At 39.8% G+C, this 24,258-nt stretch overlaps 1 protein-coding gene across 2 annotated transcripts in view; it reads right to left on the reverse strand.

Annotated features, from left to right (window-relative positions):
• BNC2 (basonuclin zinc finger protein 2) overlaps nucleotides 1-24,258 on the reverse strand; it is a 382,515-nt gene that overhangs the window by 249,229 nt on the left and 109,028 nt on the right. The window lies entirely within an intron of this gene.

Below are 24,258 nucleotides of genomic sequence, written 5' to 3' on the forward strand. Positions count from 1 at the left end.
GGGAGGTGAAGTAGCAAGGAGGGATGTGCTGCTGATGGTGGGGGGGTGAGAGATGCAAAGCTTATTTTGCACCTTCCTCACAGATACCCCTATCATTTATGCATGGATTGTGACTCCCCAAGGCTCCTCTTTGCTCAGTCTAACAGCTGCTTGTCAGGTGTGCATGTAACACTAAAGGAGGAAAAAATTGCCTCAGACCAAGGAACAGCTTTAAGGATGTCACTGGTTAGAGGAGCACAGAGTCAACTGAACTGTTCCACTGTCAGGCACCAAATGACATCCTGCACTAACCTCTCACAGCCTACAGATACCCATATACACATAGACACGCGCGCGCACAGTCACTGATCACAGGCAGTTGGGAGGGAAAGGGCTCTGGCCCTTTCTTGCAGTCTTTCTTGTTTTATCTCCTGCTTTTCTTCAATAATCTGTCAAGTTAAGAATGCCACACTTGTCAGTGCCACACTACTCTTTGTACTTCATTGTTTTTTTTATTATTCATTTCGGCTCCTGCTGTAAAAAGTGAAATTGAGAAAAAAATATATCTAGCAATTTGCCAATAAACAATGCAGAAAATATTCCACTGATTTACCGAGCGCCAAGTTGTCAATATAAAAGATTTAATATAAGCAGACTAAATAATAAACTACAAAAACGAACTCTGGATATTTATTTTTTTGTAGCTGTTCAGAGTGTAAAGCGTTCGCTTAAATAAACCACTTAAACACCTAATAAAACTAGATATAAATACAAAACACAAAGCAATGATAATCTTTGTCAAAATAAATATTTCCAACAACAGGAAAGCCTAAGCAAAATAAAACAGCACATACATAAACATGGCACTAAAAGAAGATGGATAGTGAAACGAGCAAAGTGGGAGCAGAGCTACAGCACTGAGGGGGTTAAACTCTGACCCCGGTGATACCTTTAACCTGTCAGTGCCTCAGACATCACAGTATTAAACAACAGTCATGGAGAAGTAGGGGCATCTTATCTAAAAGTTCCCTCAAAAAGAGAATCAAAGTAGATTTGTCTCCTAATAAAACACACAGACAAGCAGTAGGACAAATGGACAGAAAAGCAGCACTTTCCCCCATCTTGGACATAACAATAAAGCTAGCATCTACAGTCTGTAAAACAAACAAAGACAGCAGCAAAGAGCTTGTGTGACTGCTCAGTGTCATTAGTACACAATGAGGAGAGATGAGAAAAGCTACACTCTGCTGACACAAATGGGCCTCGCTCTCCAAAATCCCACAGCTCTTGAAAGCTTTTCTGTTAAACTTTCCTCCAGTTCACCACCATTAGGCACACACACACGCACACCACACACACACACACCACACCACACACACACACACACACACACACACACACACCACACACACACACAACGAGAAGACTTGGCACAAGCAATTGTCATATATCAATAAACAAACCATACGCTATGGGCAAAATCGAATGAAATGATATGTTAATAGCGAATAAAATGTAGAATCACTACTATTATACAGAACTACAAACATGACTTAACTATTAAGCTACACTAGCACACACGCACATATATATATATATATATATATATATATATATATATATATATATATATATATAGCTGGTTAATAGGAAAAAAGGAGAAAACTGTAGATAGTTGTGCCAACAGTGACTGTGCTTTCACAGCCAGATATTAGCCATTTAAACTCCCTCTAAAATTTGCTAGCCTCTTGATTTCTGAAGTGGCACTCAATGCTTCAGTCAAGCTGCCTGCTCAGCTCCTGACCTTCCCACTAATGGCTGTTATTTGAGGGAGGCTTAAGGACACTGTCAATAGCAGGCTTCCTCCTATCTGCTCTCCTCTGCATCACTCCCCCTCCTTCTCTCTGTCCCTGTCTCTTTTTCCATCTATCTCCTACACCTCCCCTCACTCCTCGCCACTCCTCGCCTTTACTGTTCCGTATCATGCAGTACTAGTCTGTGAATGAATAGCAGTATACACACACATGCAGTCAGAAACACACACACACACACACACACACACACACACATATATATATGTATGTGTGTATATATATATATATATATATATATATATATACACGTACAAATATACTGCAGTGAGGAGCACCTGCTGCAGTAATAGACTGTTTTATTAAAACTGTTATTCTGCAAGACTTGAGATTCCCAGAGGACTGGGCCATGTCAAAGCCGATATAATTAACTAGAGGCTCAGCAACGGATCAATTACCAGACAAGCAAGTGATAGTGAAATCAATGAAAGATCATCAGGCACATTATCAGTGTTGCAACTCATTAGGGTAAAACTGAGAAGTGTGCTCAAAGCGAGCCCAAGCAAGGTGGCATTACAAAACAAAGGGCTAATTTGGAGACCCTGCTGTGAACAATCTGTAACAGAATTAGCCTCTCTCCCCACACCTCCACAGCCGCCTAAACTGCAGAGTACTGTAACTAAATGTGACAGACTGAGAGGAGCAGTTTATTAAGACACCAACTTCAAGTTTATTTAGTTCATAAACTCCCTCTCGGAAAATCAATATGGTCTGTGCAAGGGTTATTAGGCAGGCAGGCTTAATACATCCAAATGTGATTTCCTGAGACAGGGGTCATTGGTAGGAAAGGGGCTGAACCTTGAGACATCTTTGCAAAACTAAAAGTGCGTAATAGTTTTGTTTTATGCGGAAAACGATGAACTTTACGTCTGCCCCAATATGTATTATTATGACGTTTACACAATGAAAGTGTCAGAGATCAGAACACCCAGTTGTCCATCATCATTATCTGTCTTCTATATACTTGATTTATAAAATTAAGCAAACAGGAAAGATCAATAAGAATGGATCATTATGGCCTGACAGAGTAGTTTGCTTAACAAGTACTACATTCATACAGTACACTAAGGCCACGATCACACACAGGCAGTATTGATGCAGTTTTTTGGCCAAACACAAAGGTGGACACAGAAGAAAGAAGATGCATCGTTTTTTTCTTTATACCTTTCCTTTCTATTGGATACTCATTTGGCTTTGTCTCAAAAAACAGGGAAAAAAAACTGCACCAAAAACTGCATCATAACTGTGTGTGATTGTGGCATTAGGCAGGTAAATAAGACAGAATGTGATGATGGCTGAAAGGAGAAATATGGCAAAATAAAGGAAAGAAGTCACTGAATACTGCAAATTTGAACTGGAGGCAATATTATATTTCATAAATGACAATAATAATAGTTGTCTTATTTATTACAGTATATGGGAAACATTTTCATTATTGTTTTTTTTATCGGTCTCATTTGGGTACCAGACAGCGGGTGCTAAATACAGAGCATCATGGGAGCTATAAAAAATACTCTTTAATGGGTCTAGTTTATCATCATTTATTATTTTCCATTCCATGGACACATAGATGCAAATGCCATAGGGACAATGTATGCTATCTTGTTATGCTGGTATGTACCAATGAGTAACGTCGGAAGTGTAAAGTTTCATAGTAGCTATAGCAAAAAGTCAGTACAACAAATCACCTCCAGGGGGCCTTTCTGATTGGCAACATCTGAGGTCTTAGTGGTCACTTTGTTGATTTTTCTATTAAATGAGTGCCCATCTGCATAGTTTCTAAACTCTGAACCCATAAGCAGAAAGGTAATTAGGTAATTAAGGTGTGGCCGTGGCACCATCGCTTGATCTGTTCCTGAATGCTATAAAATTGGGAGGAGCTAACTGGTAAAATTAAGACATTTTTACCCAATATATTAGTATGCAAGGGAATGTCTTCTTTAGATTCACATGAATTCGATTCACGTGGTCAGTAGAGTTTCTAGCTGATAAGAGATACAGAATGAAGTGAGTTTGCACTCACGAAATAAGACTTGGAGGTCTGAACATTTTTAGGAGGATACATGGACCTGCAAACCAAAAGCAAGATATGGCTTGGGTAGCATCTTGCAGTGTTGGGTTTCCACCCCAAAATGCGCCCGTCGTACAATTAGGAACATTATCAGAAATAAAGAATGAATGTAACTCTACTTTGCTTACTTCATGAATAAGACTTAGTGTACTCAGGTTATTGGCTTATTGCTATAAGAGGCCATTAATTCTACTCCAAAAGGACAATCCCATTCTAAGGATCTATACAAATGTGACATCCCTGTAATATCTGCTCTGTTCATCATTCCCCCGTCTACACTTTGTTATCTGCCACTAGAGAGAAAACAAACATAATATTCATTGCATTTTTGACATATTTATTGGTCTGCTTTTTATAATACTGCTTTTGTGAGCGAATATGCCAGATGTATCAAATAGATATTAAATCACGAAGCAAGTATTAGAATAAAATATATACTGGGGAAATAAGCCAGTGTCTGGTAGCAGATCATGATCACATTGTTTCTAAAACTTTACAGAAGCCAAAAACTTATTCAACAACAATAAGTTCTCTAGAAAGCTAAGATAATGTATGTAAATACAAGAAAGCTGTCATTTATGCAAGTTTTTATATACATAAAAGAAGTAATAGAAAATAAAAAAAATGGTGTCACTTGTTTCAAATTATTAACCTACACATCATGCTTTGATCACATCTTTATTGGTTTCCAGGAAAGACCTTTTTTGACTCATATTTGATATAAGAATGATCTAAGTTGGGTACTAGCAGTGAGGAAAGGGGGCACAAGGAACATGGGAGCCAGCGGGCCTTCATTTTATTTTTAAATAGACCAAAAGTTGGCAATTTCTAGTCCACCAATTCTGTTTAACGTTCTCCATTCCACTCTAATCCATAGGGATTCTGAGGGCATATAGAGGCTTTCAATTCAGTGTGAACAAGTCCTAAAGCATATACTATTAGAAGGGGGACGTAGGTACCATGATATGTTCCTGATGACATTCTTGGCACTAATGCATACAATTATCAAATTCTTTATATGGGTTTCTACAAAAACAAGATTTTCCATGCCGACTCTTCTTACCTTAAAAAACTGAAGAAACTATTAAATCAGTTTCCTTTTCTTAGAATGCTTGTTAACAAGTATATTATTTGGTGCGCTGGAACATTGCCACTACTTATTCTTCTTTAGCATAAATCTGAATTAGGTGGGAGAAATTTGCAATTCTGTACAAGAAAGCTAACAAGGCTATAGTGTTAATTCTAACAAGAAATAGAGTCGTGTTTTTTCTTCTGTAACTTACTCGCTTTAAAGCGGATGATCTAAAGGTGCTACCGGGCGTTACATCATTTTTCCATTTATTGTTATTTTGCTGTGTCCTTGCCAACATCTTCTCTGTATCTTACAAATGTTTATCCACATCTTCCTTTATGTTTTATGCATGAAGCCAGGAAATGACATTTGTATGTGCTCTGGGGACAGTACTGGGTAATGGACGAGCGAGTGTCTTGATGGCATGATACACTGAGTGACATGACATTGCTGACTATCACATATTCAAATAATACAGAACATTTTTTTTCCAAATCTTTTCAGCTAGTGGATTCCCAAATGTAAACATGTTTGTAGTTCATGGTTTCTGATCCTGAATCAAACACACAAACAAAACGTAATTCTACACATCGGGCAGAGTGAACAGCAGAAAACAATGTGCCATAGCTAAGGTTTAAGTGGGCAATGGTGCAAAAATGTATAAAAATGTTAGAAAAATAAACCCTTAAATGGGTTTCCAGGACGTACATTATTTTAAATGAGCTTAAAGTTATTAACCCCTCAAGGAAGCAGCTATTTTGGACATCAGGGCTAATTTTTCTATCAATGTATTTGGAGAGCCAGTACTTTTTCATTTTTCCATTGACGTAGCCGTATGATTGCTTGTTTATTGCTAGACAAGATGTATTTTTTTAATGTCACCATTTTGAGGTACATATAATGTATCCAAAAAAATTTTATAATTTTTTTTGTGGCAGGATGGAAAAAAAACAACAATTCTGCAATATTGTGGATTTTTGTTTTGTGAATTGTTTTTTTATGTTTTACTACTTTTACATCGCCATGCTCTGAGAGTTATACTTTTTTTTTTCTGCCAACGAAGCTGTGTGAGGGCTTGTTTTTTCTGGGTTGAGACGTAAGTTTTTATTTGGGGTATATAGATATGACTTTTTATCACTTTTTATTCCATTTTCTGGGAGGTGAGGTGACAAAAAAACAGCAATTCTGGGAGTTTTTCTTAGTTTTTGTTTTACAGCATTCACCATGCGGGTAAAAAAATTATGGATGCGGTGACACAAGATATGTATATATATATATATATATATATATATATATATATACAAAAATGGAAATCTTGCAGCACTCAAAATAGTGAAAATAAAGTGGTTTATTACAGCCAACAAACAGCGACGTTTCTGTCCTACAATAGGACCTTTATCAAGCCTATTGTAGGACAGAAACGTCGCTGTTTGTTGGCTTTAATAAACCACTTTATTTTCACTATTTTGAGTGCTGCAAGATTTCCATTTTTGTATATTACCTAGTCCTTGGATCTGGACGGCTTGCTTGGCACCTATACATCTTCTCTAGTGAGTGCTGCTGTTTTCTTTTTGTTATATATATATTCTTTTTTAGAGAATAAAGCATTTTTTAATGGGAAAATAAGCTTTTTTTTCTGTAACATTTTTTGAATATGTTTAAAGATTTTATTTGATACTTGCCCATGTGATCTCCCAATCTCTATATAATACACTGCAGTACTTCTGTATTGCAGTGAATTTAGCCTGTCAGCATAATTAGGCCTTAAAGGAGTTTAAAGATGGGCAGACCTGGAGGTGTTCATTAGGCCCACGGCCGCCATGGAAACCCATTGGTACCCTGCAATCGCGTTGCAGGGGCACCGATGAAGTGACAGAGGGAGCCCCCCTCTGTCTAAGGGCTCATTCAGACGAACGTGAATAACGTCCGTGTGCTGCGCAGGGAAATCACGCACAGCACACGGACCCATTGATTGCAATGGGGCCGTTCACACATGCAGGAGTTTTCACGCGGTGAGTGTCCGTTGCGTAAAACTCACTGCATGTCCTATATTGGTGCGTTTTTCATGCACTTCGCTCATTGAAGTTAATGGGTGCATGAAAATCACACACCGCACACGGATGCACATCCGTGTGCGGTGCATGATTTACGCATCAATTCAATTGAAAATAATACAAATAAAAAAAAGATGTGCTTTGTGAGTGTGTGAATAATGCATGCCCTCGCAAAGCACACTGATGCATAACGGACCAGATTCAAGCGCGTTTTTCACGCACGTGAATCTGATACGTTCGTGTGAATGTAGCCTTACTGTTTGGATGCCGTGGGAGCGCTTTTGATCACAGCATCAGAGAAGTTATACGGCTGGGATCAGCATTGGCTCCGATCCTGGCCGTTTCAGGAGAGTGTCAGCTACGCCCACACCATCCCAGTGCTGTATACTTAGTGGTTTGCGTCAAGTGTATTTCTGAAGTGCCGTAAATGTACGTCCGATGGAGCCACAGAGTTAATAAATACAATTAATCAATACAATTTATGTAGAATTTTTTTCTCTTTAGTCACTAATAAACAATATGACCACGACAAAATGGTCATCCATTTAAAATCATGTCAAGCGGTCATGTGATAACGTTATGTGGCTGTAACGTTCATCATCTCGGACTCTGCACACAAGATTACTTTATGTGGTCACAGGACATAGCGTCAGATAAATAAACCTTGTCTCGAGCCTACGTTTTTTCTAAGTGCCTTTATTTATGATAAAAAGCTCCGTACTGCTTATTGAAAAATTTTAACTCTCCGAAAGTCAAAAACATTGTAGAAGAAGAAAAATATGTTTTACTGAACCTAAAGAAATGCAATTAATAAATAGACAACTGACATAAAAATACTAACTGTTGTATTAAAGATTAACCTTTTCACTTCCATAAAAATCTTTTTTGGAATAACATTGTCAAATTCTTTGTGTGTGGGTTCACCGTTTCAGAACTTGAGTGAATATATTAAGAAATTGCCTAAAGAGCAATAAGTGCTCCCTTTAGCAGTAATGGTTTTCCAATAATAAACAAGGAAGCTGGGAAATGCAATCCCTGTCAGCCAATCAGCAGACCAAGGCTGTTTTTCAACAACTACATTGATAGACTATAGTATAGTATTCAGTTGGATTGACTGGGAAAAGTAAGGGAATTTGAAATCACCTAAAGTCCCAGTCTTATTATCAAAGTGGTCCCTCTCCTAAAATAAGCTGTTCTGCTATTACCACTATATTCCCTATAGGCATCCTATTAAACAAATCTTTTATCGATGCTATTTGTTAAACAGCAGTGGCTGGTGGCAGTTCTTGACACCCGTGGCCCAGAGAGGAAGATGGCCAGTGAATCCCAGAGATGGAACGTGGATTTCTACTTTTTTTGTTTTTTTTTAAATATAGAGCAAAGGTCACTAATTGAGAAAAACGGAACAGACATATCTATTTTTCACCTTTTATAGATTTATGAAATAAACAGTCTTGTAGGCTTAGTTAAGTGGGCAGGGTTTATTGTTGCTCGGTCTTTATTGCAGATGGAGCAGAGGGAGAAGCTTCTGCTGCAGAGTTTTTTCATGGAACAGGATCATGGAAGAGGGGGAGATTATGATAAGCAAAAGATGGTAATAAATCTAATTTCAAAAGGATTGTCCCATAAGGAAAATTTATGTTCTTTACTTACCAACACACACTGACTATATTTCACATATTAAACTACACCTAAACTGTATGTGCACATTCATTTGTACATATGTACAGTAGACACACTCATTTACTATATACACACAGTACATACTCGCTGGAGAGCATCTAGAAATTTGGAAAAAGATTCACATGGCAGCGGGGGATTGTGAATATTTTAGGATATTTTGACCCCCTGAGCATACTGACCACACTTCACAAACAATCACCTTATTATCAGAGGATGTTATTGATGTATTCTTTTAATTAAAGGGAATGTGACATCAGAAAATGACCTAACGTTTTAACGAAATTACGTTAAACATATTTTTTAAAGAATTGTTGGTGATTTTTTTTTACATTTTCTTTGTGATTATGTGTATTAAAAAGTAATCCTTAAATCTTGTAGTCTTCACTCTGGCCACTGAGCTGCAAAATACACTGACACTTCCTGTTCTGTAGAGATCACTTCTCAGCAGTCATCTCATTATCATCACAGGCAGGATTGCAACGACACCTACATACATAAAACAAAGAATCCCCCATTTAAAATAGACTCACACTAAGGCCTGATTCACACGAACGCTGTGCATCTCGGACGTGCAAAACTGCCATTTTTCACGTCTGATGTGCATCCGTGCTCAGCGCTGCGGGACGCGATGTCACACATCCCCCATAGATGAGAGTCTATGGAGGGATGCGTGATGCGTGAAAAGATAGGACATGTCCTATTTTCCCATGGACCCATCACATGGTCCGTTGAAACAACGGCTGTGTGAATGGCCACATTGAATTACATAGATCCTTGGGACGGCCACTGTTTCAACGGCCGTCCCACGGACGTTTAACACGTTCGTCTGAATCAGTCCTTCCTGTTCTGTAGAGATCACTTCTCAGCAGTCATCTCATTATCATCACAGGCAGGATTACAATGAAATGTAACACCTATATATAAATAATACAGGATCCACCAGTCATGGTAGACTAACCCTTCCTCTTCTGTATAGATCACTTCTCAGCAGTCATCTCATTATCTCCACAGGCAGGATTACAATGAAATTTAACACCTGTATATAAATAACACAGGATTCACCATTAATAATAGACTGACCCTTCCTGTTCTGTAGAGATCACTTCTCAGTATCATCTCATTATAATCACAGGCAGGATTACACTGACAGCTAACAACTTTATATATAGAAAACACAGGATTCACCATACATAATAGACTGACCGTTCCTGTTCTGTAGAGATCACTTCTCAGCAGTCATTTCATTATCATCACAGTCAGGATTACACTAAAAGGTAACACCTCTATATAGATAACATCGGATCCACCATTGACAATAAGTGATGTACACAGATCCCCTCCTATCCCTTCCTGCCCAATGACCACTACATAGGTCACAGAGCATGCCTAGAACACTTTTTCCATAGAAGTCAATGGGCCCCCTTCTGTTCACAGGTTCCTATGGTCCATGTGACTGCTGTAAAGCATATCTCTAAATTCTGTTAACAGCAGCTCAGACAAGATGGCTGCCGCTATAATCATGTACATAAAATAGAATAAAAAAATCTACAATTCGAAAACAAAAATAGACTAGAAAAAAGGAATATGTATCCGTATCTGGTTTTAATTAGCAAAATATATATATATAGGTGATAAATTTCGTTTAAACAAATACCACAATATTTTTTTGTGCTGTTAGAGTAGATCCTCGAGGCTGCAGTTATAATATGCTGACCTTAACAAAGACAGCTATCATAAGTGACAGATCCGCTTTAACCCTACATACGTACATATTAACATTTACTGGAAACACAAACGTTAAGTATGTACATACAAACACTGATTCACACGTACATAGTGGTCTCTTATTTTGTGCAAAAGGTGGTGCTTTGGTAGGGTAAATTTTAGCAGCAGACTTTGGCACCTGGTTTGTCAGCATAATCTGTTTGCGGGTGGCCATTGGTGCCCCCCCCCCCCCCCTCTGACCATTTTCCTACAATCCAATATTTTGGCCCCATTGTTCCTTTCATAGTGTATGCTTCATATAGTGCAGTTACCACATACATGGACACATTCATACACATTCTCACCACACATATGGATTTACTCACAAGATATATGTACATCCTCATAAGCACGCACACAACATACATGAACATTTTCATATGCACGCTTAGAAGATACAATGACACATATGCATGCTGACCACGTGCAACACACTCACTAGACACATTGGACATTTGTACCAACAGTAATATACGGTGATATACAGTATATACACACACAGAAATCAATGACCCCTTACCTGACTACAGGTAAGGTAAAGCCAGGACATGGCAGCAGCTGGGAGCAGAGAGAGGCCAGGGAGGCCAACTGCACACCATTCTCCAGCGTCTGCACACAGAATATGCAAGTGGCACTCTACTACAGTAGTTAAAAATTGGAGGGCTACTTGCGGAGCAGTGGGGGTGTTTTGTGAATGATGTCATTGTCACATGATATGGGGTGCTGCCTTTTACCCTTACATAAAAGTAACCTGTGCCCGGTTAGTAGTCTTTTTTATAGCAGTCATCCACACATGCACATAGGGTGGCTGCGTTGGTGATGTCTAAAGCTGCTGCTACCTAGCTGCACTGGGATGTGGGTATACTAAAACTTATGTCTGCTATGCAGGGGTGTAGTTGAAGGCTCATGGGCTCCGATGCAAAGGTTATTTTTGCCCCCCCCCAAACTTCTCATGGCCGATGGCCTGCAGCTTTTAGCTGTATCACTGGGTCTCCTAAGTGACCCAACGATGCAGCACTAGCAGCCAGAGGCATCACTAAGGTCCTAAAACATTAGGGGAAAAGGCCCCAATACATATACCCTCGCCCCAAAAAAATTGTGGGTGTGTGTATGTATATGTATGTGTATATGGGTATGTATATGTGTGTATATGTGTATATATATATATATATATATATATATATATATATATATATATATATAAAATCCCAAAAAAATGAAGAGGCAGCACTCCAAGGAAATTTGTGAAAAAAACACCACTTTTTTTCACCAATTTCCTTGGAGTGCTGCCTCTTCATTTTTTTGGGATTTCATTAACAAGGGTTCCTAGCCTCAACCTAGGAGGCCTGCACCCACTGCTGTTGCTGTGCTGCTTTACTCTTTTTCTCTATATATATATATATATATATATATATATATATATATATATATATATATATATACATTACCGTTCAAAAGTTTAGGGTCACTTAGAAATTTCCTTATTTTTGAAAGAAAAGCACAGTTTTTTTCAATGAAGATAACATTAAATTAATCAGAAATACACTCTATACATTGTTAATGTGGTAAATGACTATTCTAACTGAAAACGTCTGGTTTTTAAAGCAATATCTACATAGGTGGTGTATAGAGGCCCATTTCCAGCAACCATCACTCCAGTGTTCTAATGGTACATTGTGTTTGCTAACTGTGTTAGAAGGCTAATGGATGATTAGAAAACACTTGAAAACCCTTGTGCAATTATGTTAGCACCGCTGTAAACAGTTTTGCGGTTTAGAGGAGCTATAAAACTGACCTTCCTTTGAGCTAGTTGAGAATCTGGAGCATTACATTTGTGGGTTCGATTAAACTCTCTAAATGGCTAGAAAAAGAGAGCTTTCATGTGAAACTTAACAGTCTATTCGTGTTCTTAGAAATGAAGGCTATTCCATGTAAGAAATTGCCAAGAAACTGAAGATTTCCTACAACGGTGTGTACTACTCCCTTCAGAGGACAGCACAAACAGGCTCTAACCAGAGTAGAAAGAGAAGTGGGAGGCCCCGCTGCACAACTGAGCAACAAGACAAGTACATTAGAGTCTCTAGTTTGAGAAATAGACGCCTCACAGGTCCTCAACTGGCAGCTTCATTAAATAGTACCCGCAAAACGCCAGTGTCAACGTCTACAGTGAAGAGGCGACTCCGGGATGCTGGCCTTCAGGGCAGAGTGGCAAAGAAAAAGCCATATCTGAGACTGGCTAATAGAAGGAAAAGATTAATATGGGCAAAAGCACACAGACATTGGACAGAGGAAGATTGGAAAAAAGTGTTATGGACAGACGAATCGAAGTTTGAGGTGTTTAGATCACACAGAAGAACATTTGTGAGACGCAGAACAACTGAAAAGATGCTGGAAGAGTGCCTGACGCCATCTGTCAAGCATGGTGGAGGTAATGTGATGGTCTGGGGTTACTTTGGTGCTGGTAAAGTGGGAGATTTGTACAAGGTAAAAGGGATTTTGAATAAGGAAGGCTATCACTCCATTTTGCAACGCCATGCCACATACCCTGTGGACAGCGCTTGATTGGAGCCAATTTCATCCTACAACAGGACAATGACCCAAAGCACACCTCCAAATTATGCAAGAACTATTTAGGGAAGAAGCAGGCAGCTGGTATTCTATCTGTAATGGAGTGGCCAGCGCAGTCACCAGATCTCAACCCCATAGAGCTGTTGTGGGAGCAGCTTGACCGTATGGTACGCAAGAAGTGCCCATCAAGCCAATCCAACTTGTGGGAGGGGCTTCTGGAAGCATGTGGTGAAATTTCTCCCGATTACCTCAGCAAATTAACAGCTAGAATGCCAAAGGTCTGCAATGCTGTAATTGCTGCAAATGGAGAATTCTTTGACGAAAGCAAAGTTTGAAGGAGAAAATTATTATTTCAAATAAAAATCATTATTTCTAACCTTGTCAATGTCTTGACTATATTTTCTAGTCATTTTGCAACTTATTTGATAAATATAAGTGTGAGTTTTCATTGAAAACACAAAATTGTCTGGGTGACCCCAAACTTTTGAACAGTAGTGTATATAGAAAGGCTCTAGTGGATAGAGCTGAAACGTCGCACATGGGGCAATAAAGTACCCTCTTTTTTCACTTTAAACTATGGTGTGCTGCCTGTTTTTTGGATTTCTGTATAGCTGGGAACTATAGAGATATATATATATATCTATATATATATATATGAGACAGTATAGCTATAGCACTACGACCCTATAGCTATGGATAGGATTAGAAACAGTGGCTCAGCAGACAGTATCACACATGATTGGCTTAGATATAGGGCCCAGCACGCTGACATTGTGGCTCCAGTGCTGGACCCAGGAAAGGTAAGTATAAGAATTGTTTTGCTTTTTTATGTGTTACAAAATATTTTTGTGTGTTTGTGTATTTTTACAAGTTGGGTTGTTGGACTACTTCCGATTCGAGGACTACTTCGATAATGGTGTTTTTTTTATTCTCAATAAAATGGTTAAGGAGGGTTGTTTGTGTGGGATTTTTATTTCAATAAAATATTTTTTCTATGTCTTTGTATTTTTTTAAACTTTATTACTACCGCCTTAGTAATAGCTGCTGGCTGATTGACAATGTCCATTACTAAGGTGGGGCTTAATGTTAGATATGAAGAGGCTAAAACTAACCCCCATTATTACCCCGGTACCCACCACCACCAGGGGTGTCGGGAATAGCCGGGTACGATCCAGTACCCGATGATCTGTAGTAACAGAGGGGGATTGGCGCGGCCGCAGGCTGTTATCGTTAGACTGGGAAAGCCCAAAAACAGTGGCCTTTCCCACCCTGGTAATACTAGACTGCTGCTGGTGTGTTGTACCAGGGTGGTTATAAAAATGGGGGAACCCCACATCATTCTTTCCCATTATAAAATGACGTAGGGTTCCCCCCATTTTTCATAACCAGCCAGACACAACACAGCAGCAACAGGCTAGCATTACCAGGGTGGCAAGAGCCACGTTTATTGGCCTTTCCAAGCCTAATAATACAAGCCTGCAGCCGCCTTAATGCCCGACCATCACTACAGATGGTCGGGAACTGGATCGTACCCGATTATCACTACAGATGGTCGGGTACTGGATTGTACTCGGCTCTTCCCAGCACTCCTGGTGGCGGTGGGTACCAGGGTAATAATGGGGGTTAGTGTTAGCTTTTTCACCAGCTAACACTAAGCCCTGCCTTAGTAATGGACGCTGTCAATCAGTCAGCGGCCATTACTATGGCGGTAGCGATAAAGTCTAAAAAAAATACAAAGACATAGAAAGAAAAGCTTTATTGAAATAAACCCCCCCCACACACAACCCTCGTTACCATTTTATTAATAAAAAAAGCCGTAATCGAAGTAGTCCTCAAATTCGATGTAGTCCAATGACCGAACCTGTAAAAAAAAACAAACACAAAAAAAAACCATTAGTAAGGGCCTGTTCACATCACCGCTGCCCTTCTGTTAAAAGTTACGTCAGAGGTTTCAGTTGGGTAACCCCTCAAAAGAAAGGGCCTCATGGAAACCTCCGACAGAACCCCTCAATGGAAGGGCAACGCTGATGTGAACAGGGCCTTAGATACAGGGCCAATGTGCATGTGTGATACTGTTAGTTGGACCCTGTATCTAAGCGTAAGGTAGGCTTAGATACGGGGTCCAGCAGACAGTAATCTTATACAGTATGAGATTACTGTCGGCTGGAGCCCTGTATCTAAGCCTACTAGGAGAGAGGAAAAGGCACATGTACAGAATTGCGCACACCCAAAATAATAAGAAAGGGGTACGAAAAAAGAGGAATGAAAAGACCAAACTTAATTATACACTACATACAAAATATAAAACCAATTAACCATGTATCAATTTTCTCTATCATGATCATTTCTCTTTAGATCCAATAGCATCCACTTTTTGTGCCTAGGACCGTACTGCTTGTGATGACGAGTGGTCAGTGCTGTACCCGCCTATTGCAGATAGGTTCACCAAGCTAACCTATATATATGTATTTTTTCATATTTATGTGGCTATAGTTTCCCCTCATTGGGGTATAGATATTATCTTGCACTCTTGCACTTTATATTCTTGTGTGGTTCAACATGTGGTTTCGTTCCAGGTTTACTAGTTGCACATAATACATTTATACGGCTATTGTATTGTATTCTTTTGATATTAGCTCATATTGTCCCTTTTGGAATCCTATTTGAGATTTCTGTCTGTGGTTTGCTTCCTGTTTCATTTTTACAGATTTGCTGGTTCTTTCTGTTTTTTTAATGGCTTTATATTTTGTATGTAGTGTATAATTAAGTTTGGTCTTTTCATTCCCACTTTTTCGTATCCCTTTCTTATTATTTTGGGTGTGCGCAATTCTGTACATGTGCCTTTTCCTCTCTCCCAGTATGCATATTTTTTGCATGTTACTGCAGCACCCCATATAGATTTCTTTCATACGTAGTGGTACCCATACGTCCCCATCCTTTTCTGTATCTAAGCCTAACACATGGTAGGCTTAAAAGGGGTTGTCCAGTCCCTAAACATTGATGGCCTATCCTTAGGATAAGCCATCAATAGCTGATGGGTTGGGGTCTGACTCCCGGGACCCCCACCAATCAGCTGTTTTGAAGGGGGCAGAGCGCTCGCTCGTTTCCGCAAAATACGCTTTCTCTGCCTCCCATTGATGTCAATGGGAGGTCAGAGACGTAAACGCGCGAAGAAGGGGGATTGCGCTTCATTTTTCCGCGAGGCGGTTTTTCCGCTTGCAGGAAAAATAACGCCTCCGCCACCCATTCAAGTCAATGGGAAGCATTTTCGGCCGTTTTTTGGCGCATTTTCCGACGTGGTTTTAACGTCAAAAAAACGTGTCAAAGAAACTCTGTGTGAACTAGGAGTTAGAGTGATAGTAGTGGTTTTATGCTATTACCCTAGAATTAATATATACAAAAACAAAGTCAGATGTCCTGCAAAGATATGCAAAATATAGCATAATACGAAAATATATTTATTTATCTTAACCAGTCCACCATGCAGTTTTCTTATAGGCGAGACCTATACATAAGTAAGTACCTTCTTAATGCAATGATGCTGGAAAGTGTAAGAAAAGTTCTCACAATATAATGACTGTCATAAACACCTATAACATCAGCAGCATACAAATATTTGGTGATGACGAATAGAGATTTAAAGGGAGCAGTTCAATTTAGCTGAGAAAAGTAGATCATTTTTACAAACCCACACATTCAATCACCTTCCTTAAACAAATACGTTAAGGAAAACAAGTTTGTTTTTCTTTCCAGTAAAGACGCTTAAACAAGCTGCCACTGGGAATGTATTCACCATGTGCTAAAAGCCCTTCAGATAGCATGTAGTTCATTGGTTCTCTGTCTAGTGAGTTGTCAAGACAAAAGTTTCCCTGTTACTGAGAAACTCTTCATTTTTCTTAGTTTATATTAATATACAGGGCACCAATAACAGAACTTCAAGAGAAACTGTTTAGAAAAAATAGAATGTTCCAGCTGTCAATGATCAGAAGAAGCCTTCTCTACTACTCGAGGTTAGTACCTGTTCTTGGAAATCTTCGCTATGCAATATTCTAAGATTCTGATCAACAAAAAGGAATGCTGCTATTGTTAGAAAGAACGATGCTGCAGGTTCATGTAAGGTCTTTGTAATGCTGAACAAAAAAAAATAAAAATCAATGAAATAGCTTACCTGGCAAAGAAAAGAAAAATCTTCCAACCATCCTTTCTTAAAATGTGTAGAGTAAAGTGATATGTATGGACCAACTCTAAGAGCATATGTGTTATGTAACTAAAATTAAGGAGAGGGTCCTAGTCCTGGTTCACCCCCATTCTGTCCCTCATTTCCTTCCCGTATTTGCTGCTGAAGTTGAACAACGAGTAAGGCAAGAGTGTCAAGAACCGGTGTCAGCCAGCCACTATAAGTAAGAAGGTTGACATCTTGAAGAGGGGACAATCCCAAATATTGTCTCTTAGCACTACTTACAGTTGTGACCTAATTCCTTTTTTTTGCTTACGCTTACAACTGGTCATGCTATTTTTCTATATCTATACTAGATCCATGTAGGCAAGACAAAATGACCATGGCATACTGCAGAAATGAAATTACAAAAATGATTATCTTAGCATTTAATATCAATGTGTGTAATTCTTTAAAATACTATATTCTAGCACAATGTTTCCCAACCAGCGCTTCCTGAAACCCTACGGTTTCCCAGGAGACAACAGAAGCAAGAGCTGTGCCTTTTACAGTAGGGGTGGCCCAATCTTTCAGCCTTCTCACAAATTTTGGCATATCAGTCAACAAACTCAGCCAAAAAATAGAATTACAAAATGCTTTAGCCACACTAAGGTGAGAATGCGAGTACTGATTTAATGGAAGTGGAATTTTTTCTTTCCTCCTCATGACTTGGTTTTTGCTCTGATATGCATTGTCAGCTGTGAGACCTTATATAGACAGGGGTGTGCCTTTCCAAATCATGTCCAATCAAATGAATTTACCACAAGTGGACTCCAATCAAGGTGTAGAAACATTTCAAAGATGATCTAGAGAAATGGGAGGACCCAGAGCTAAAATGTTAACAAAGAACCTCATGTTCATGTTTATAAATTATGCCTAGCGGCTCAGATCAACGTATATATTGTGGATTGTGCGGTCCATGTCTAGTTTCTCACAATGTTGATATTACTAAAATTCTGTTATCGCTTTGCCATTATATGGTATTGAGTGCAGAATGATGGGAAAAAAACGTTATTTATTATTTTATTTTAGCACAAGGCCTCAACATAACGAAGTGTGAAAAAATGTAAAGGGTCTGAAGACTTTCAGAATGCATTGATTTAGGTAAAGAAAAAACAGCTTCAAGGCAATTACAGTATATATGGTATCAACAACTACTGGATCAATGAACTTTGACAACATTAGGCTGTGTTCACACTGCTGCTTTTGCCCATACATCAGGGGTTCTGGTATTTTTTTATGCAAAGTGCACTTTTTTTGCTGTCAAAAATATCGCTACACTGAGAGAAACCTGACGGGCACCGTTAGAAGATAATGGGGTCCATCAACAAATCTGTTTGCAAACAGAACCAGCATGGCTGTTGTGATTCTGTTATAAATGGAAGTCATGATGCCATGATGAAGCTAGTGAGCATAGAACCTAACCTTGTCACAACAGTGTGATATTTAAAAAAATCATTTTAGAATTTCTAAACATGTGAAGGAACTATAAGTTATGTATATGTAGCTTTACGGCTTCACAAAAACTACTGCTGTCAGAATTTGACACATCTCATGTATTCTCCATTAAAAAGATGATGTCGATAAATGTAAACTAATGCACTTAAGACGCAATAATAGTATTAATTCATATACATTAAATGGAATAAAACTGGGGATAACGGAACAGGAGAAGGACATAGGTATTCTGGTAACAAATAAGCTAAGCAGCAGCACTCAATGTCAGGCAGCAGCTGCAAAAGCAAATAGGATTGTAGGGTGTAAAAAAGAGAGATAAAAACCTAGGATTCAAATGTAATATTACCACTCTATAAATCCCTTGTAAGGCCACATCTAGAATATGGAATTCAGTTTTGGGCTCCACATTGTAAAAAGGACATAGGAGAACTGGAGAGGGTTCAAAGGCGGGCAACAAGATTATTAAATGGGATGGGAGGTGTCGCTTACAATGAAAGGCTAGAAAAGTTTGGCTTGTTCAGCTTGGGAAAAAAACGTCTTAGAGGGGATCTGTGTGGTCAATACAGAGAACTAGCAAATGATCTGTTCTTTCTATGGACTCTACAAAGGTCCAGGGGACATCCATTGGAAGAAAGACGTTTCAGACATCAATATAGGAAAGGGTTCTTTACAGTTAGGGCATGCCCCCACGTGGCGGATTTCCTCCGCAACTGTCCGCATCAATGCCGCACAGAATCTGCGTTGCAGATTCTGCGGCGGATCTGCCCAAAATGTGCAGTAAATTGATGCGGACTAGCTGCTGCGGACTGCGGGAAAAGTGCTTCCCTTCTCTGTATCAGTGCAGGATAGAGAGAAGGGACAACACTTTCCCTAGTGAAAGTAAACGAATTTCATACTTACCGGCCGTTGTCTTGGTGACGCGTCCCTCTTTCAGCATCCAGCCCGACCTCCCTGGATGACGCGGCAGTCCATGTGACCGCTGCAGCCTGTGATTGGCTGCAGCCGTCACTTAGACTGAAACGTCATCCTGGGAAGCCGGACTAGAGACAGAAGCTTGGAGTTCTCGGTAAGTATGAACTTCTATTTTTTTACAGGTTGCTGTATATTGGGATCGGTAGTCACTGTCCAGGGGGCAGAAACAGTTACTGCCGATCGCTTAACTCTTTCAGCACCCTGGACAGTGACTATTTACTGACGTCTCCTAGCAACGCTCCCATAATTACGGGAGCCCCATTGACTTCCTCAGTCTGGCTGTAGACCTAGAAATACATAGGTCCAGCCAGAATGAAGAAATGTCATGTCAAAAAAGCAAGACGCATCCGCACCACACATAACATGTGCATGACAGCTGCGGACTTCATTGCGGAATTTAGAATCTCCATTGAAGTCAATGGAGAAATTCCGCCATGAGTCCGCAACCAGTCCGCCACTGGTCCGCAACAGACAGAGCATGCTGCGGACACCAAATTCCGCTCCGCAGCCTATGCTCCGCAGCGGAATTTTACGCATCGTCTAAACGAACACTGCTAAATAGAAGTGGAAGTCAATGGAGAAACGGCTCCGCTGCGGATTCAAGTGCAATTCCGCTACGTGGGGCTTTAGCCTTACAGTGCTCAAGCTACAGAATGCCCTTCCCCAAGAGGTAGTGATGGCAGAAACTATGGCAGCATTTAAAAAAAGGCTATATGTTTATTTATTTACAAATGGCATTGAGGATTGTAGTAAATCAAGCAAAGAATGACGGGTAATTTATTGAGAAATGTTGAACCTGATGGACCTATGTCTATTTTCAACTTATGTAACTATGTAACTATGATGATGATAATAATAATAACGGAAATCATGGGCCAACAATGTCATTTTTAATTGTAATGCTACATAACAAACAGTCTAATGTAGAGTTTTCATTATGTTAGTGAGATAAAGCATTAGAAAGCATCGAATAGAAGCAATCCTCCCCTTACTCTTCTTGTGTCTGCTAAATAGGAAAGCACTATTAACACGTTTATGAGCACCTGCCATATCTCAGCACAGTAAAGCACCAGCATCACAGATGGCTTCTATAGGCTGCCAGATAGCATGCCTATGGACTAGAAGGCAATTGCATGAAGAGATTCTGTTACCTTTCGTGAACACAGCATCAAAGAGTCCCAGATCATCCAGCAAGAAATCACATTATCACATAATATACACCAGTCACTGCTGAGGTGTTCAACCATGCACTCTATGTAGTGTCTTTCTCCCAGAGATTTACCTACTGTCTTTATCATGCAACATCTGTTATACTGCATGTAACCCCAACAGATGTCCCTGCTGTCGACACACATCAAATGCAGAAGAGTCTGTTACCGTGTGATTCTATCAGATACAAGATTTTACAGAAAAGGGAAAAATATCATAAAAATACCAACTGAAAGCTTGTTTTACTTCATATATTACAGAATTTATTTTATTCGCTAATTCTTTGGTGGAACAGCGGAATATTTAGCTCCCCAGGCAGCACAGCATTTTACTATTCGGTCATTTCTAAAGCAGGCAGTTCAGCCACAGCCTCAAAGTTCAGCTCTCAGAAACGAAATATGAACGCCTTGAATATAACCAATGATAAATGCGTGTTCTAGTAGTTGTTTAAGGTCCTTTTACACGGGCCAATTATACGAACGCTCATACCCGGTCATTGCCCTGTCTAAAATGCTCATTCATCAGCTCATCCGCTCGTTTACGCAGATTACGCTATTCTATGTAAACAGGGAGACCTGCTGCCGTCATGATGGAAATGTATGGGAACGAACAATCGTAGTAGCAATCACTCCTCCCCTATCATGTATGATAGTGTCTGCTGTGACAAGGTGGGTATGTGGGACTACCTACAGGGGACTGCATGGCACTGTCTACAAGGGGGACGTATGGCAGGGGACTGTGTGTGGAACCATACAGGGGGGTTGTGACACTATATACAGGGGGCATTGTGTGGGGTACGCTCTACAGGTGTCTTTGATTAGAGCCCCGAGACATAACTTTGCTTTGGGCCCCAGAAATGGCAAATTTGCCCCTGAAGTTTAGTAAATGACACATGGTAGATAGATTCATGGATTTTGCATTGGGGCCCAGGAGACGATGTAGCAGTATGATGCCTTGCTCTTCGCGGGATGAATTGTTCTTTCTAGGTTAACCATTTTGGAGTATAGTACATTAGTGTTTAACTTCTATTATTGTTCTTAAAGGGGTGGAATGCAAAAAATTGAGAAAAATTCCGTTTTATTTTATGCAGTTAACTTCCAATGCATTATTTTCTATAAGAAAAACTGACAGGCTCTTGTTTGGATCTCCAAACAGGAGCTCTGACTAGACAGAGTAAGGCCACAGGCTCCTTTAAAACCATCAACCCATGCATTCTAACAAAGGAAGCCTACTCTCAATGTTTTTTCCTATAGGTGCCACAATCTTAACTACTTATAGGGTTAAACATCTGGGATAAGAGATTTGCTAGCTGTTACAGCCCGCTAGTAGGAGCATTTGGGCATAACTGTACGTCCAAATGCCTTAACCTGTTTAACATAAGTACGTACATCTATAAAATGCCCATAAAGCAGCTAAAGCATTCATTAAGTGTACTCACTACACGGCCCTCAAAACAGGAGTTCTGAGGTAAATTAAACCAGTTGGACTCTCTGCAGTTTAGAGCCCCGAAACCGACAGGGCTTTCCTGTTACTGTTCTGCAATGACGGACTGTCCAAAGTATCTGACATTTTTTGGATCCCTGAGAGTCAAGCTGATTAAATGCTGGGATGGGCTGATGGGAGTCCACAATAATAAATGATGAGGGAGCAAACAACTATGACCACAAGTTCTTAGGGAGACTCCAAAATCACAAAGTCATCCAGGTACAAATAGCACAGAAGGACAATAATTATTATTGCGTTTTTTGTGTATGAAAATACTTCAGAGCACACAACATATAAATACATCATCGCTATTTAATTCTTACCAGTAGCGCTTTCCTGTATATCCATACATTTACTTTGTATACAATTATCCTTATTGTAGTGCTGTGCTTACGCTACCGGTTTCTGGATTGGGGAGCTGCAGCTGTTTTTAAACTGTACACGCTTAAATCAGTGATGTACCTGACTTGTACAACCCTTATAGGTGAGCGCAATCACTTCTCCTTGCATTTTATCCACCTTATCCACAAGGTTCATCTTGCACCATGTGGCGCTCTGTACTCTTTTTGTTCCCCCTAGGTTTCAAGCGGAGTTAAAGGCCATGCAAACCTTTGACTGTAATTTATTTTCATTTATTTTTTAAAGTACAACTTTATAAATAGTTTTTATTAAAAATAATTTTTACTTTTTGAGATACAGCTGCTCTGTATTCTCTATACAGGGCAGCTGTATCTTTCGCTATGACCTGAATCCGTTATGAACTTAGATGTGATGGATAACAGGTTGATCCTTGGTGTCAGAGACATGAAGGACCCACTTTTACTGAACCTGTCAGTCCCGCAGACCTGACGGCAGCAGGATTTAGTGAACGATACAGCTTCTCTGTATAGTGAATACAAAGCAGCTGTATCTATAAAAGTAAAAAGATTGAAAAAAAACCAAAACTATTTATAAAGTTGCACCAATCACACTGACTGACTGTCACGTACTCCCTTCCTGCTGCTCCCCCTGTCTCCAGGACGTCGAGTGTTACCTAGCTTGGTGCTTTCCCTTGTTTCAGACTCCCCTGAGCGACTTGCATTTTGACTCCTTTGTGACCTGACCCTGGCTGGACTCCTGACTTTTCTTTGCCTTCTGACTTTTGTTTTTTCCGCACTCTCCCGGTTTGACCCTGCCTGCCTGACTCCACCTTTTGCGCCCGGACTTGTCCGTGGCGCAATTGCCCTGCCTCTCCCTCCATGTACTTCCCAGGTGACCTTTTGTTATTTCATACCGTCTCTGTCTTATGCGTTTGTCCGTTTCACTGGTAATAGTATAGGGAATGCCGCCCAGTTGTGCGCCGTCGTTTAGGTCGGGTCGTACAAGTTTGTAGGGACAGAGGTTTGGGAAGAACAGGGACCTCACTGTTTACTATGTATTTGTTCATAACACTGACCTTTTTATTTAAAAAAAAAATGTCATTCAAATGTTTACATTCATTACATTACAATCCTTCATTAATTTTCAGACCTACTGATATACAGTTTGCAACCCTTTCCTAGTTTTAAGAGGAAAGATAACCCCAGCACACACAAAAGTACAAAAGAGATCAAGATGCAAAATATATTTAAGTTTTATTGCAAATGCAACAAAATAGTGGATACACAGGGCAGATCCGGCAGACATCCCATACCAGTGACACTTACAATCAGCGACAGTGAGAAAGGCCGCGGGTCGGCCGAAACGTCCTATCTAGTCGCGTACTACTACAATACCACCATTTTGTTGCAGTTGCAATAAAACGTAAATATATTTTGCATCTTGATCTCTTTTGTACTTTTGTGTGTGCTGGGGTTATCTTTCCTCATATCGTGGGA

The sequence above is a fragment of the Rhinoderma darwinii genome, chromosome 1 (genome assembly GCF_050947455.1).
Source record: "Rhinoderma darwinii isolate aRhiDar2 chromosome 1, aRhiDar2.hap1, whole genome shotgun sequence".
Lineage (NCBI taxonomy): Eukaryota > Metazoa > Chordata > Amphibia > Anura > Rhinodermatidae > Rhinoderma > Rhinoderma darwinii.